General features: G+C 45.9%; 2 non-coding genes and 1 pseudogene across 2 annotated transcripts; all 3 read right to left on the minus strand.

The window, feature by feature from the left end:
* Positions 1 to 1,829: 1,829 nt before the first annotated feature.
* LOC130327476 (U2 spliceosomal RNA) lies at positions 1,830 to 2,020 on the minus strand. Its single transcript, XR_008871849.1, has one exon. It is a non-coding gene; the product is annotated as a U2 spliceosomal RNA (small nuclear RNA).
* A 2,093-nt stretch (positions 2,021 to 4,113) lies between these two features.
* On the minus strand, positions 4,114 to 4,299 carry LOC130327566 (U2 spliceosomal RNA). Its single transcript, XR_008871930.1, has one exon. It is a non-coding gene; the product is annotated as a U2 spliceosomal RNA (small nuclear RNA).
* A 5,389-nt stretch (positions 4,300 to 9,688) lies between these two features.
* LOC130327584 (U2 spliceosomal RNA) lies at positions 9,689 to 9,906 on the minus strand (annotated as a pseudogene).
* Positions 9,907 to 10,247: the final 341 nt, after the last annotated feature.

A 10,247-nucleotide genomic window follows, 5' to 3' on the forward strand; every position in this document is an offset into this window, starting at 1 on the left:
ACTGGGCTTAGGATCTGCATAGGAAACACACACACAAGCACACACCTACCTTTGTTGCCTGCAGATGCCTCCTTGGCTGTCCCCAAACGGTATCAAACCAACACCCACGGGAAGCTGTAAGCATAGAGGACATGCCTGCACCCCATTGGACTTACCTGTGTGGGTTAAATCCGGGTTATTTGACAACCTATGGCGGTGATGGTTCTGCTCAGGCAGAGCAGTGCTGATGCTCCTCATAAAGCTGTCGCTGCTGTGAAGGTTCTAGGTGACATCACAATCCCTATGGTTACATACACAACAAAGCTGGGTTGTTGTTGTTTACACTCTGCAAGGCCTGTGGAAGTGAGTGACATCATAGCACTGTAGTTCTGAGGGTTCTAGATGGATGCAACAATCTCCTGTTGCTTCTATGAAGGCCATAATAGACAACATCACCAAACAGCTCCATAGTCACATACACAGCAAAGGAGAGATGTTGTTTACACCTAGTGATGTCAGTGGTATTGAGTGACATCACAGCACAGTGCTAAGGCTCCTGGGCCTGGACACAGCAGCGGCTGCAATATCTCAACGGAGAATACGTTTATATATATGTGTGTGTGTGCGCGTATATATATATATATATATATATATATATATATATATATATATATATATTTCTCCGCCGAAATCACTTTTAAACCCATTTCCACCTTTTTTTCCCTTCTCTTCCTCTTACTTTTTTTTCACGTTTTTTTACGTTTTTCTCCTTTTCGCCTCTTTTCTGGGCGTATTATTCTTCTTTTTCTTCTTTTTTTTCGTCTAATGCATACCCCATCAGTGCAGCAATGCTTATTCAATACCGCCAGCAGATGGAGACACTGGGGGATAATTTTCTAAGGATTTATACTGATTTTTCCTGTCTGAATTTGTCGCACAGAAAGTTGCAGGCCAAATATGTGTGACATTTCTGCGACTTTAGCTTCTAGAGCATTTTTACAACATTATACATAGGTGCTGAATACATAAAAAGCGACTGTTCAGCGACAGACAAGTCGCATCGGCTGAAAGTAGGCCAGAATGTCAGTCCATGTTGGAGCAGGTTTAGATACAGTCTAAAGCATAGATCTCAAAGTCTGTGCACAGAATTTAGCAAGGGCCTCGCACCTTCTGATGCATCAGGTAGGTGCACTATAGCATAGCCTAACCCTCTGTACTTTGGTCTATATTGATGCGGGACATAGACAGCCAGCTGATGACCAATCCATTAGTGCAATGGATGGCTGGAAGCATTTGTCTTTGCCTTTGCAATACCACAGAAGCAATGCATGGTCAATGTACAGCAATGACACACCTGTGTGAACAGCCAGGAGACCCCCCCATGTTATGTTACATAGTTACATAGTTAGTACGGTCGAAAAAAGACATATGTCCATCAAGTTCAACCAGGGAATTAAGGGGTAGGGGTGTGGCGCGATATTGGGGAAGGGATGAGATTTTATATTTCTTCATAAGCATTAATCTTATTTTGTCAATTAGGAACATTCAGCACCCACCCGCTATCAAGGCAGCTGCCTATCATGTCATGCCCTACCTGCACAGGTGTGCTGGCTACTCAAATGATCCAATTAAGGAGGCCATTTAGTCAGCAGCAGCAGAAGTCCTGTGCCTGGACGCTCCAACAGCGGCCAGACACAAGCAGAAGCAGCAGAAGCAGCAGCAGCACCACCTTTTGTTTTTTGGCTGCAGCAGCAGCAGCAGCAGCAGCAAGGCCCACAGGGCTGGCTAGCTGGCTAGCCAGCAAGCAGGTAGCAATGAAAGTAGGAATCTTTCTTTTTAACCCTGTAAGGGGGTGGTGCACTGTACCCGAAGATACTGCCATATCGGGTCAATGCATAGGGCGACGGAAGCAAGCTTCGAAATCGGCCCCCGTTCTCAAAAATCCATTTAATATATGGTCCCCAGATAGGGGACGTATCAGATATTAAACTGATAAGAACAGATACTACACTTGATCTTAGCCAAAAGGCCGAGAAGCGATAACCGTGAAAGGGGCGGGCCCAACAAGGTCCCCTTCATGGGCACTATCACTGCTTGCTGTCAGGGAGGCTGCCAGACAATTTTCCATGCACACTCTGGGCTGGGGGGCAGTCAACCACCAGTACACACAGCAGAACCTAAACCCATACCATTATTGCTAAGCAGCAAGACAGGGGCCCATTGCACTCCCACGGGGCCTTTTTAAATGCAATCCATAACCCGGATTTGCCAGGAACCCTTCTTACTCCTCCTACTTGCATGTGACACTGGGCTTAGGATCTGCATAGGAAACACACACACAAGCACACACCTACCTTTGTTGCCTGCAGATGCCTCCTTGGCTGTCCCCAAACGGTATCAAACCAACACCCACGGGAAGCTGTAAGCATAGAGGACATGCCTGCACCCCATTGGACTTACCTGTGTGGGTTAAATCCGGGTTATTTGACAACCTATGGCGGTGATGGTTCTGCTCAGGCAGAGCAGTGCTGATGCTCCTCATAAAGCTGTCGCTGCTGTGAAGGTTCTAGGTGACATCACAATCCCTATGGTTACATACACAACAAAGCTGGGTTGTTGTTGTTTACACTCTGCAAGGCCTGTGGAAGTGAGTGACATCATAGCACTGTAGTTCTGAGGGTTCTAGATGGATGCAACAATCTCCTGTTGCTTCTATGAAGGCCATAATAGACGACATCACCAAACAGCTCCATAGTCACATACACAGCAAAGGAGAGATGTTGTTTACACCTAGTGATGTCAGTGGTATTGAGTGACATCACAGCACAGTGCTAAGGCTCCTGGGCCTGGACACAGCAGCGGCTGCAATATCTCAACGGAGAATACGTTTATATATATGTGTGTGTGTGCGCGTATATATATATATATATATATATATATATATATATATATATATATATATTTCTCCGCCGAAATCACTTTTAAACCCATTTCCACCTTTTTTTCCCTTCTCTTCCTCTTACTTTTTTTTCACGTTTTTTTACGTTTTTCTCCTTTTCGCCTCTTTTCTGGGCGTATTATTCTTCTTTTTCTTCTTTTTTTTCGTCTAATGCATACCCCATCAGTGCAGCAATGCTTATTCAATACCGCCAGCAGATGGAGACACTGGGGGATAATTTTCTAAGGATTTATACTGATTTTTCCTGTCTGAATTTGTCGCACAGAAAGTTGCAGGCCAAATATGTGTGACATTTCTGCGACTTTAGCTTCTAGAGCATTTTTACAACATTATACATAGGTGCTGAATACATAAAAAGCGACTGTTCAGCGACAGACAAGTCGCATCGGCTGAAAGTAGGCCAGAATGTCAGTCCATGTTGGAGCAGGTTTAGATACAGTCTAAAGCATAGATCTCAAAGTCTGTGCACAGAATTTAGCAAGGGCCTCGCACCTTCTGATGCATCAGGTAGGTGCACTATAGCATAGCCTAACCCTCTGTACTTTGGTCTATATTGATGCGGGACATAGACAGCCAGCTGATGACCAATCCATTAGTGCAATGGATGGCTGGAAGCATTTGTCTTTGCCTTTGCAATACCACAGAAGCAATGCATGGTCAATGTACAGCAATGACACACCTGTGTGAACAGCCAGGAGACCCCCCCATGTTATGTTACATAGTTACATAGTTAGTACGGTCGAAAAAAGACATATGTCCATCAAGTTCAACCAGGGAATTAAGGGGTAGGGGTGTGGCGCGATATTGGGGAAGGGATGAGATTTTATATTTCTTCATAAGCATTAATCTTATTTTGTCAATTAGGAACATTCAGCACCCACCCGCTATCAAGGCAGCTGCCTATCATGTCATGCCCTACCTGCACAGGTGTGCTGGCTACTCAAATGATCCAATTAAGGAGGCCATTTAGTCAGCAGCAGCAGAAGTCCTGTGCCTGGACGCTCCAACAGCGGCCAGACACAAGCAGAAGCAGCAGAAGCAGCAGCAGCACCACCTTTTGTTTTTTGGCTGCAGCAGCAGCAGCAGCAGCAGCAAGGCCCACAGGGCTGGCTAGCTGGCTAGCCAGCAAGCAGGTAGCAATGAAAGTAGGAATCTTTCTTTTTAACCCTGTAAGGGGGTGGTGCACTGTACCCGAAGATACTGCCATATCGGGTCAATGCATAGGGCGACGGAAGCAAGCTTCGAAATCGGCCCCCGTTCTCAAAAATCCATTTAATATATGGTCCCCAGATAGGGGACGTATCAGATATTAAACTGATAAGAACAGATAAGGTTTCAACAAAATTTTATTGAATAAATAAGAAACCATACAAAATTTAAAATGCTAAATAATAAAAGGTTCACAAAAGTTTTAAAATACAAATAATAAAACCAGTAATAAAAGGAGAAAAAATAAAAACGGCAGGATAAAACATTATACAAATGTCATAAAAACTGATTATACTGTTATTTCGTTCCATAGAGGCAGACACCACATGGATGCTGCCTCGCTGGCCCCCAACTGTTTCTTGTCTCTAAGGTAATAGATGTACATCTCACTCAGGGCCAGCTTTATACAGTTTTTAACATCAATAAAATCATGTTTAAAAAGTAAGATGTTCCTAACTTTCCAGATGGCATTTTTAAAACAATTAATAATCATCCAGCAGATCATCTGCTGTTTAAAATTGGGGCAGTTAAAAAGACCGTAAAAGACACATTCGTGATTAAAATCTTTTAGGCCGCAGGCCCACTTCAAAAGTGGGCCTACCTTCCTCCAAAGCTCCCGTGCAAAAGGGCAGTTCCAAAATATGTGCAGCACCGTTTCGTCCACTCCGCAGCCATCTCTCGGGCACTTGGCTCTCGCCACCAGTCCTCGCCTGTGCTGGAACTCACGAGTAGGGAGGCACTGGTGGACGATTGCCCAGGCAAGATCCCTGTGTACATTCGCCAGAAACTTCCCGTACACGTTCCGCCATACCTTTTTGGATCTTGCCTGTGTGAAATTGGACACTGCCAGGGTAACCTCACTCCGCCTGAGGACCTTTGATACCTTTCTCTGGTCCCCCAGTATGTCAGGCTCCAAATCTTGGAGACCTAGGAGCCTGACTGTCTTTTCCAACACCACATAATGTTTTGGGGGACACAGAAGCACCGGAGCGTTCAGAGGGATGCGCAACCATCTTTTAAAAACCATGCCCGCAGCGTACCTTAAAAAGCAGCTAAAAATGCCATCGGATTTAATAATTTTAAAACAGAAACAGAAATACTTTATGTAAAAGAAAGTAAAAAGGTTAGGAACATCTTTCCCGCCATTATCTTTACTTTTGTACATAAAATCACGCTTTAATTTCTCCATTTTTGAACCCCATAAAAAAGTAAAAACAATTCTAGTTACTTTTTTAATGTATAAAATAGATGGAGGAAATACCATGGCAATGTATAGCATAATAGGGAGTAAAACCATCTTTATTATTAAAATCTTCCCCTCCATGGTAAGGTTTCTAAGATTCCACATTAAAATCTTCTTCTCCATCTTAGCTATAGCTGAATCCCAGTTAGGGCTCCCATCATTGACCTGGTTAAAAACAATACCTAAAACTTTAATTTGATCCTGTTGCATTGTGACTCCTGGGGTGATGGATGAATCCCAGGAGCCAATATAAAAACAGTCACATTTATCTGTGTTTAGCTTAAAACCAGAGACCTCGCAGAAATAGCTGGTGTTCCTCAATGCCCCCCTCATGGATGGAGAGTCCGGGCACAGTATGGTGACATCATCCATGTACCCCAACACCTTTAGATGGGTCCCTCCTCCACCAGGTATCGGTACGCCTCTTACTACCCGGTCTTTTCTGAGGAGGGCCATCAGTGGTTCGATTGCGCAAATAAAAAGGAGTGGGGACAGGGGGCAGCCCTGTTTGACACCTGATAAAAGAGGAACACCGCTGGTTAAAAAGCCATTAACAGAGACTTGACTAAAACAGGATCGGTATAAAAGCATGATTCGGCTTAAAATCGTTTCAGGCACTGCCATCTTTTTAAGAACTAAAAACAGGTATTCATGGGAGACCCTATCAAAGGCTTTTTCAAAGTCTAAGGATAAAATTGCTACAGTTTGATTTCTATCCTTAAAATACCATAAAACATCTCTTAAAATATTTAGGGATTCAGCTATAGACCTTCCAGGTACCCCACAAACCTGATTTGGGTGAATTAATTTATGAATAAAAGGTTTAAAACGGACAGCTAATAACTTGGCTAAAACTTTATAATCAACATTTAAAAGTGTGATGGGGCGCCAATTTTTTAGCATATCCTTTTCACCCTTTTTAAAAAGTAATGATACAATCCCCCTCCTCCAGGAAGGGGGAAGTTCATTAACAATAAAAGTTTCTTTATACAATAAAACCATATCATCCTTTAAAATATCCCAAAAAGCTAAATAAAATTCGATGGGTAAACCATCTTCCCCAGGGGCCTTCCCACTAGAAAAACTTTTAAAAACAAATAAAAGTTCATCTAAGTTAAGATCACGGGATAAAACCTCCTGGTCTAAAACATCTAGCTTAAAATCAAGGGAATTAAGAACATGTTCTAAAAAGGATGGATTAAGATCTTTCTTATTAAAAAGAAGCTGGTAGAAGTTAAAAACTGCATCTAACATGCCTTTTGGAGTGGATTCACCCTCAAGGTTTTGGATGATATCCCTCCTATTCATCACTTTTTTAAAAAAGAAACGGGAACATTTCTCGCCCTCCTCCAGGTGCTGCACATGTGAGTTAAAAATGATTTGTTTCCCTTTCTTTTCTATGGCATGTTTTATTTCAGTTTTAAGGTTTAAAATATCATTTTCTACATCCATACCAGCTTCTTTCAATTTAAAAAGTACATTTAAACGCATGTTAAGAACATAAAACCACTGTTTTTCCATTTTTGCCTTCTTCTTACCTGCTTTGATAAAAAAAAATCTGATTTTAGATTTGGTGCCCTCCCACCAGTGCAGCATAGGCTCGTGGGGTTTTCTTTGTGATTGCCAGCACTGGTAGGTCCGCACAAACTCCTCTTTTATCTCAGGGTCCTCTAGGAGTGTGGTGTTTAATCTCCAGAGGCCCCTTTTTGCTTTTTGCTCCCCCTCTAGCTCCAGGCCCACCAAGAGGAGCTTATGATCAGAGAAGATATTCTGCTCGAGCGTGCATTTCAGGGGTTTAAAAGCTCTAGAGGAAAAAATAAAATCGATTCTGGAGCTCACTCTTCCATTGGACCATGTGGCGCCCGGGTCCTCCGGCAAGAGATCCTTCCAGCAATCTTTCAAATTAAAATCATCAATAAAATTTTTAAGCAGGTAAGAAGTGCGGTCTTTACGATTAATATCCCCACCCTGCCGGTGTTCCCCATCACGTATGCAGTTAAAATCACCTCCCACCAGCAGGGGGGAAGACCCAACACAAAACAGTGGTAAAATTTCAAATAGTTCTGCCCGCTCCTGTTTATCAGGAGGGGCATACACATTTAAAACACGAATTAAAAGTCCATTAAAATATAGATGAATTAAAAGAGCTCTGCCAGGCACAATCTCAGTTACTGTATGAATAGAAAAGGACTGGCCTCGGCAGAGCAGCCCAACACCCACAGAACGACAGTCATTTGCACCGGACCATATGGATGGGCCCAGCTTCCAGTCTTCTTTTAAGTCTTTATAGTCCATTTTACTAGGGATTCCACATTCTTGTAGCAGGCAAAGGTCAAAGTCACATGTCTCTAGATAAGAAAATAAAGCAGCCCTGCGATCAGGGCTCTTTAAGGACCTCACATTGAGTGAGGCAATTTTTACAGGGATAGGCATAGTTTATGGAGAGTCCGTGCTTGGAGAATCAAAGTCAATAATAAGCTGCGTACCGTCATCCCCCGCCTGCGGGGTCATCAGCTCCTTGATGTTCTGAGGGTCGGAGCTTGAGATCGATGATGCCCCGACCCTGAGCTCGCTCTCATCCGAACTACGGCACGCCGCTTTCCTTTGAATGTCTTCCTCTTCTTCTTCTCTTTGTCTTTTAAATGTCACACTGCTGTCCATATCCTCTGTGTTGCTCTCACTCGATGTAATCTCTGGCCCCCGGCTGATGGATCTGCGTCTTCTTTCATCATTTGACGACTGGAACTGCTGCACAGGGGCCTGTGAGGCCTCTTTTCCGGAACCTTTGCCGCTACCTTGGGAAGTTTTCATCGCTTGTTCCCCAGCAAGCGTTGCTGAGGACTGTTGCTCCAACTTCCCCATCGATCGACGATGGCCAGTTTTACCCACCGGGTCCACTGCTGGCGGGGCAGCAAACCCTGGTTTGGCGCCACTTGTCTTCTTGGCCCTGTCCTGTATAGGCGGAGTAACAGGACCGGGCTCAGACCTGGCCACCTGGCTCCCCTTCCGGCGGGCTTTCACCGGGGCCTCTTCGTCCGGAGCAGGGCGACCCTGGGCCAAGCCAGTACCTGGCTTATGCTGTAATTTTGGGTCCACCTTTGCCCCCACCGAGGCCCGTCGGCTGCCACCCGCCACAGGTGAGCCCCCTTCAGAAGTTTCGGCGGGCTCTTGAGCCAGGTAGGAAGTCGATCGACGTCTTTCAATTTCCCGGGCAGTAAACTCGATCACCCGCCCGGGCTTCGTGGAATCCCCATGGCCTCCCCCTAGCACTACCACCGGTGGGCCCCCCGATGGAGCACCAGAGGTCTTGGGCCTGGACCCATCAGTACCTGCCATCTGGGGTTTGGGCATCTTAAAAAAGGACGTCTTTTGTCCTGTCCCCTCTTTGGGTGGGCCCAGCCTTGACCCACCCATCGTAGTTTTTGCTTTATGGGGACAGGAATTAAAATCGTGATTTTCCTCTCCGCAGAGGTTGCACCTTATCGAATGGCTACATCTTGAGGCTATGTGACCTTCTTGGCCACACCTATTGCAGCGAATCACACGCTCCGCGCCGCAGGTCTCCTGGGTGTGGCCAAACCTCAAGCAATTTCGGCAATACATAGGCATTTGAGGATAGAACAGGAAGCCCCGAACTCTCCCGATGGCAAAATTTGGGGGCGGATGGCAAAGACCCCCAATACCACCGGGATCCTTACGGAGCTTGACCCAGAACTTCCTCTTGCCGTTCCAGAACCGCACGGAGTTCAAGATTTTGTTTGCGAATCGCACCTCTTCGCAGTATCGCCGAAGAAAAGTGGCTATATCCTCCGTGGTCACATGAGGGCTGTGCATAGCCACCACCAACGGTATATGTTCCTCACCATAGAGGAACTGGAACGAAAGACCGTCGAGTCGATCGTCCCTCTGGTCCGCACCAGACAAGGTTGCATAGATGTTATCGCAACACGCCGTGGCCGTGAAGGTGACAGTATACAGGCCACGGCTTTCCTGGTCATTTAGACACAGGATGTCCTCCCTATTGAGGCGGAAGTAGTCAAGAAGAATCACCTCCGCAATGAAGCGGAGGTTCTTCAACTGACGATGGCTCTCCGACACCTCTATGCGGATGGTATTTCGCATCGACATTTCCCCAGAGGGGAAAGCCCAGGAGAACGGCATCTTCCACACCCAGGGACTAAGCCCCTTCCCCAATAGCAGCAGGGGCTCGGAATCCCGCTATAAAAGCGGAACCCTTACCCAAGGCAGAGGTCGGGGGTACCCTAGGTGCTTCCGAAGCTACAGGTAACGCTCAACGTACCGAAAATGCCTTCTGAGACACAAGGTCCCAGAGACAGGGGGATCGCAACCCGTTGTCTGTGGACTAAGCCCGCTCCCCAATAGCAGCAAGGGGGTGAAGTCCCTCCGTAAGGAGAGACAATCCCCCAAGGCCGAGAAGCGGGGTACCACAGACACCTTCCGACCAGACCAAATGCAGATACTACACTTGATCTTAGCCAAAAGGCCGAGAAGCGATAACCGTGAAAGGGGCGGGCCCAACAAGGTCCCCTTCATGGGCACTATCACTGCTTGCTGTCAGGGAGGCTGCCAGACAATTTTCCATGCACACTCTGGGCTGGGGGGCAGTCAACCACCAGTACACACAGCAGAACCTAAACCCATACCATTATTGCTAAGCAGCAAGACAGGGGCCCATTGCACTCCCACGGGGCCTTTTTAAATGCAATCCATAACCCGGATTTGCCAGGAACCCTTCTTACTCCTCCTACTTGCATGTGACACTGGGCTTAGGATCTGCATAGGAAACACACACACAAGCACACACCTACCTTTGTTGCCTGCAGATGCCTCCTTGGC

This window comes from Hyla sarda, unplaced genomic scaffold (genome assembly GCF_029499605.1).
Source record: "Hyla sarda isolate aHylSar1 unplaced genomic scaffold, aHylSar1.hap1 scaffold_300, whole genome shotgun sequence".
In the NCBI taxonomy this organism is placed as follows: domain Eukaryota; kingdom Metazoa; phylum Chordata; class Amphibia; order Anura; family Hylidae; genus Hyla; species Hyla sarda.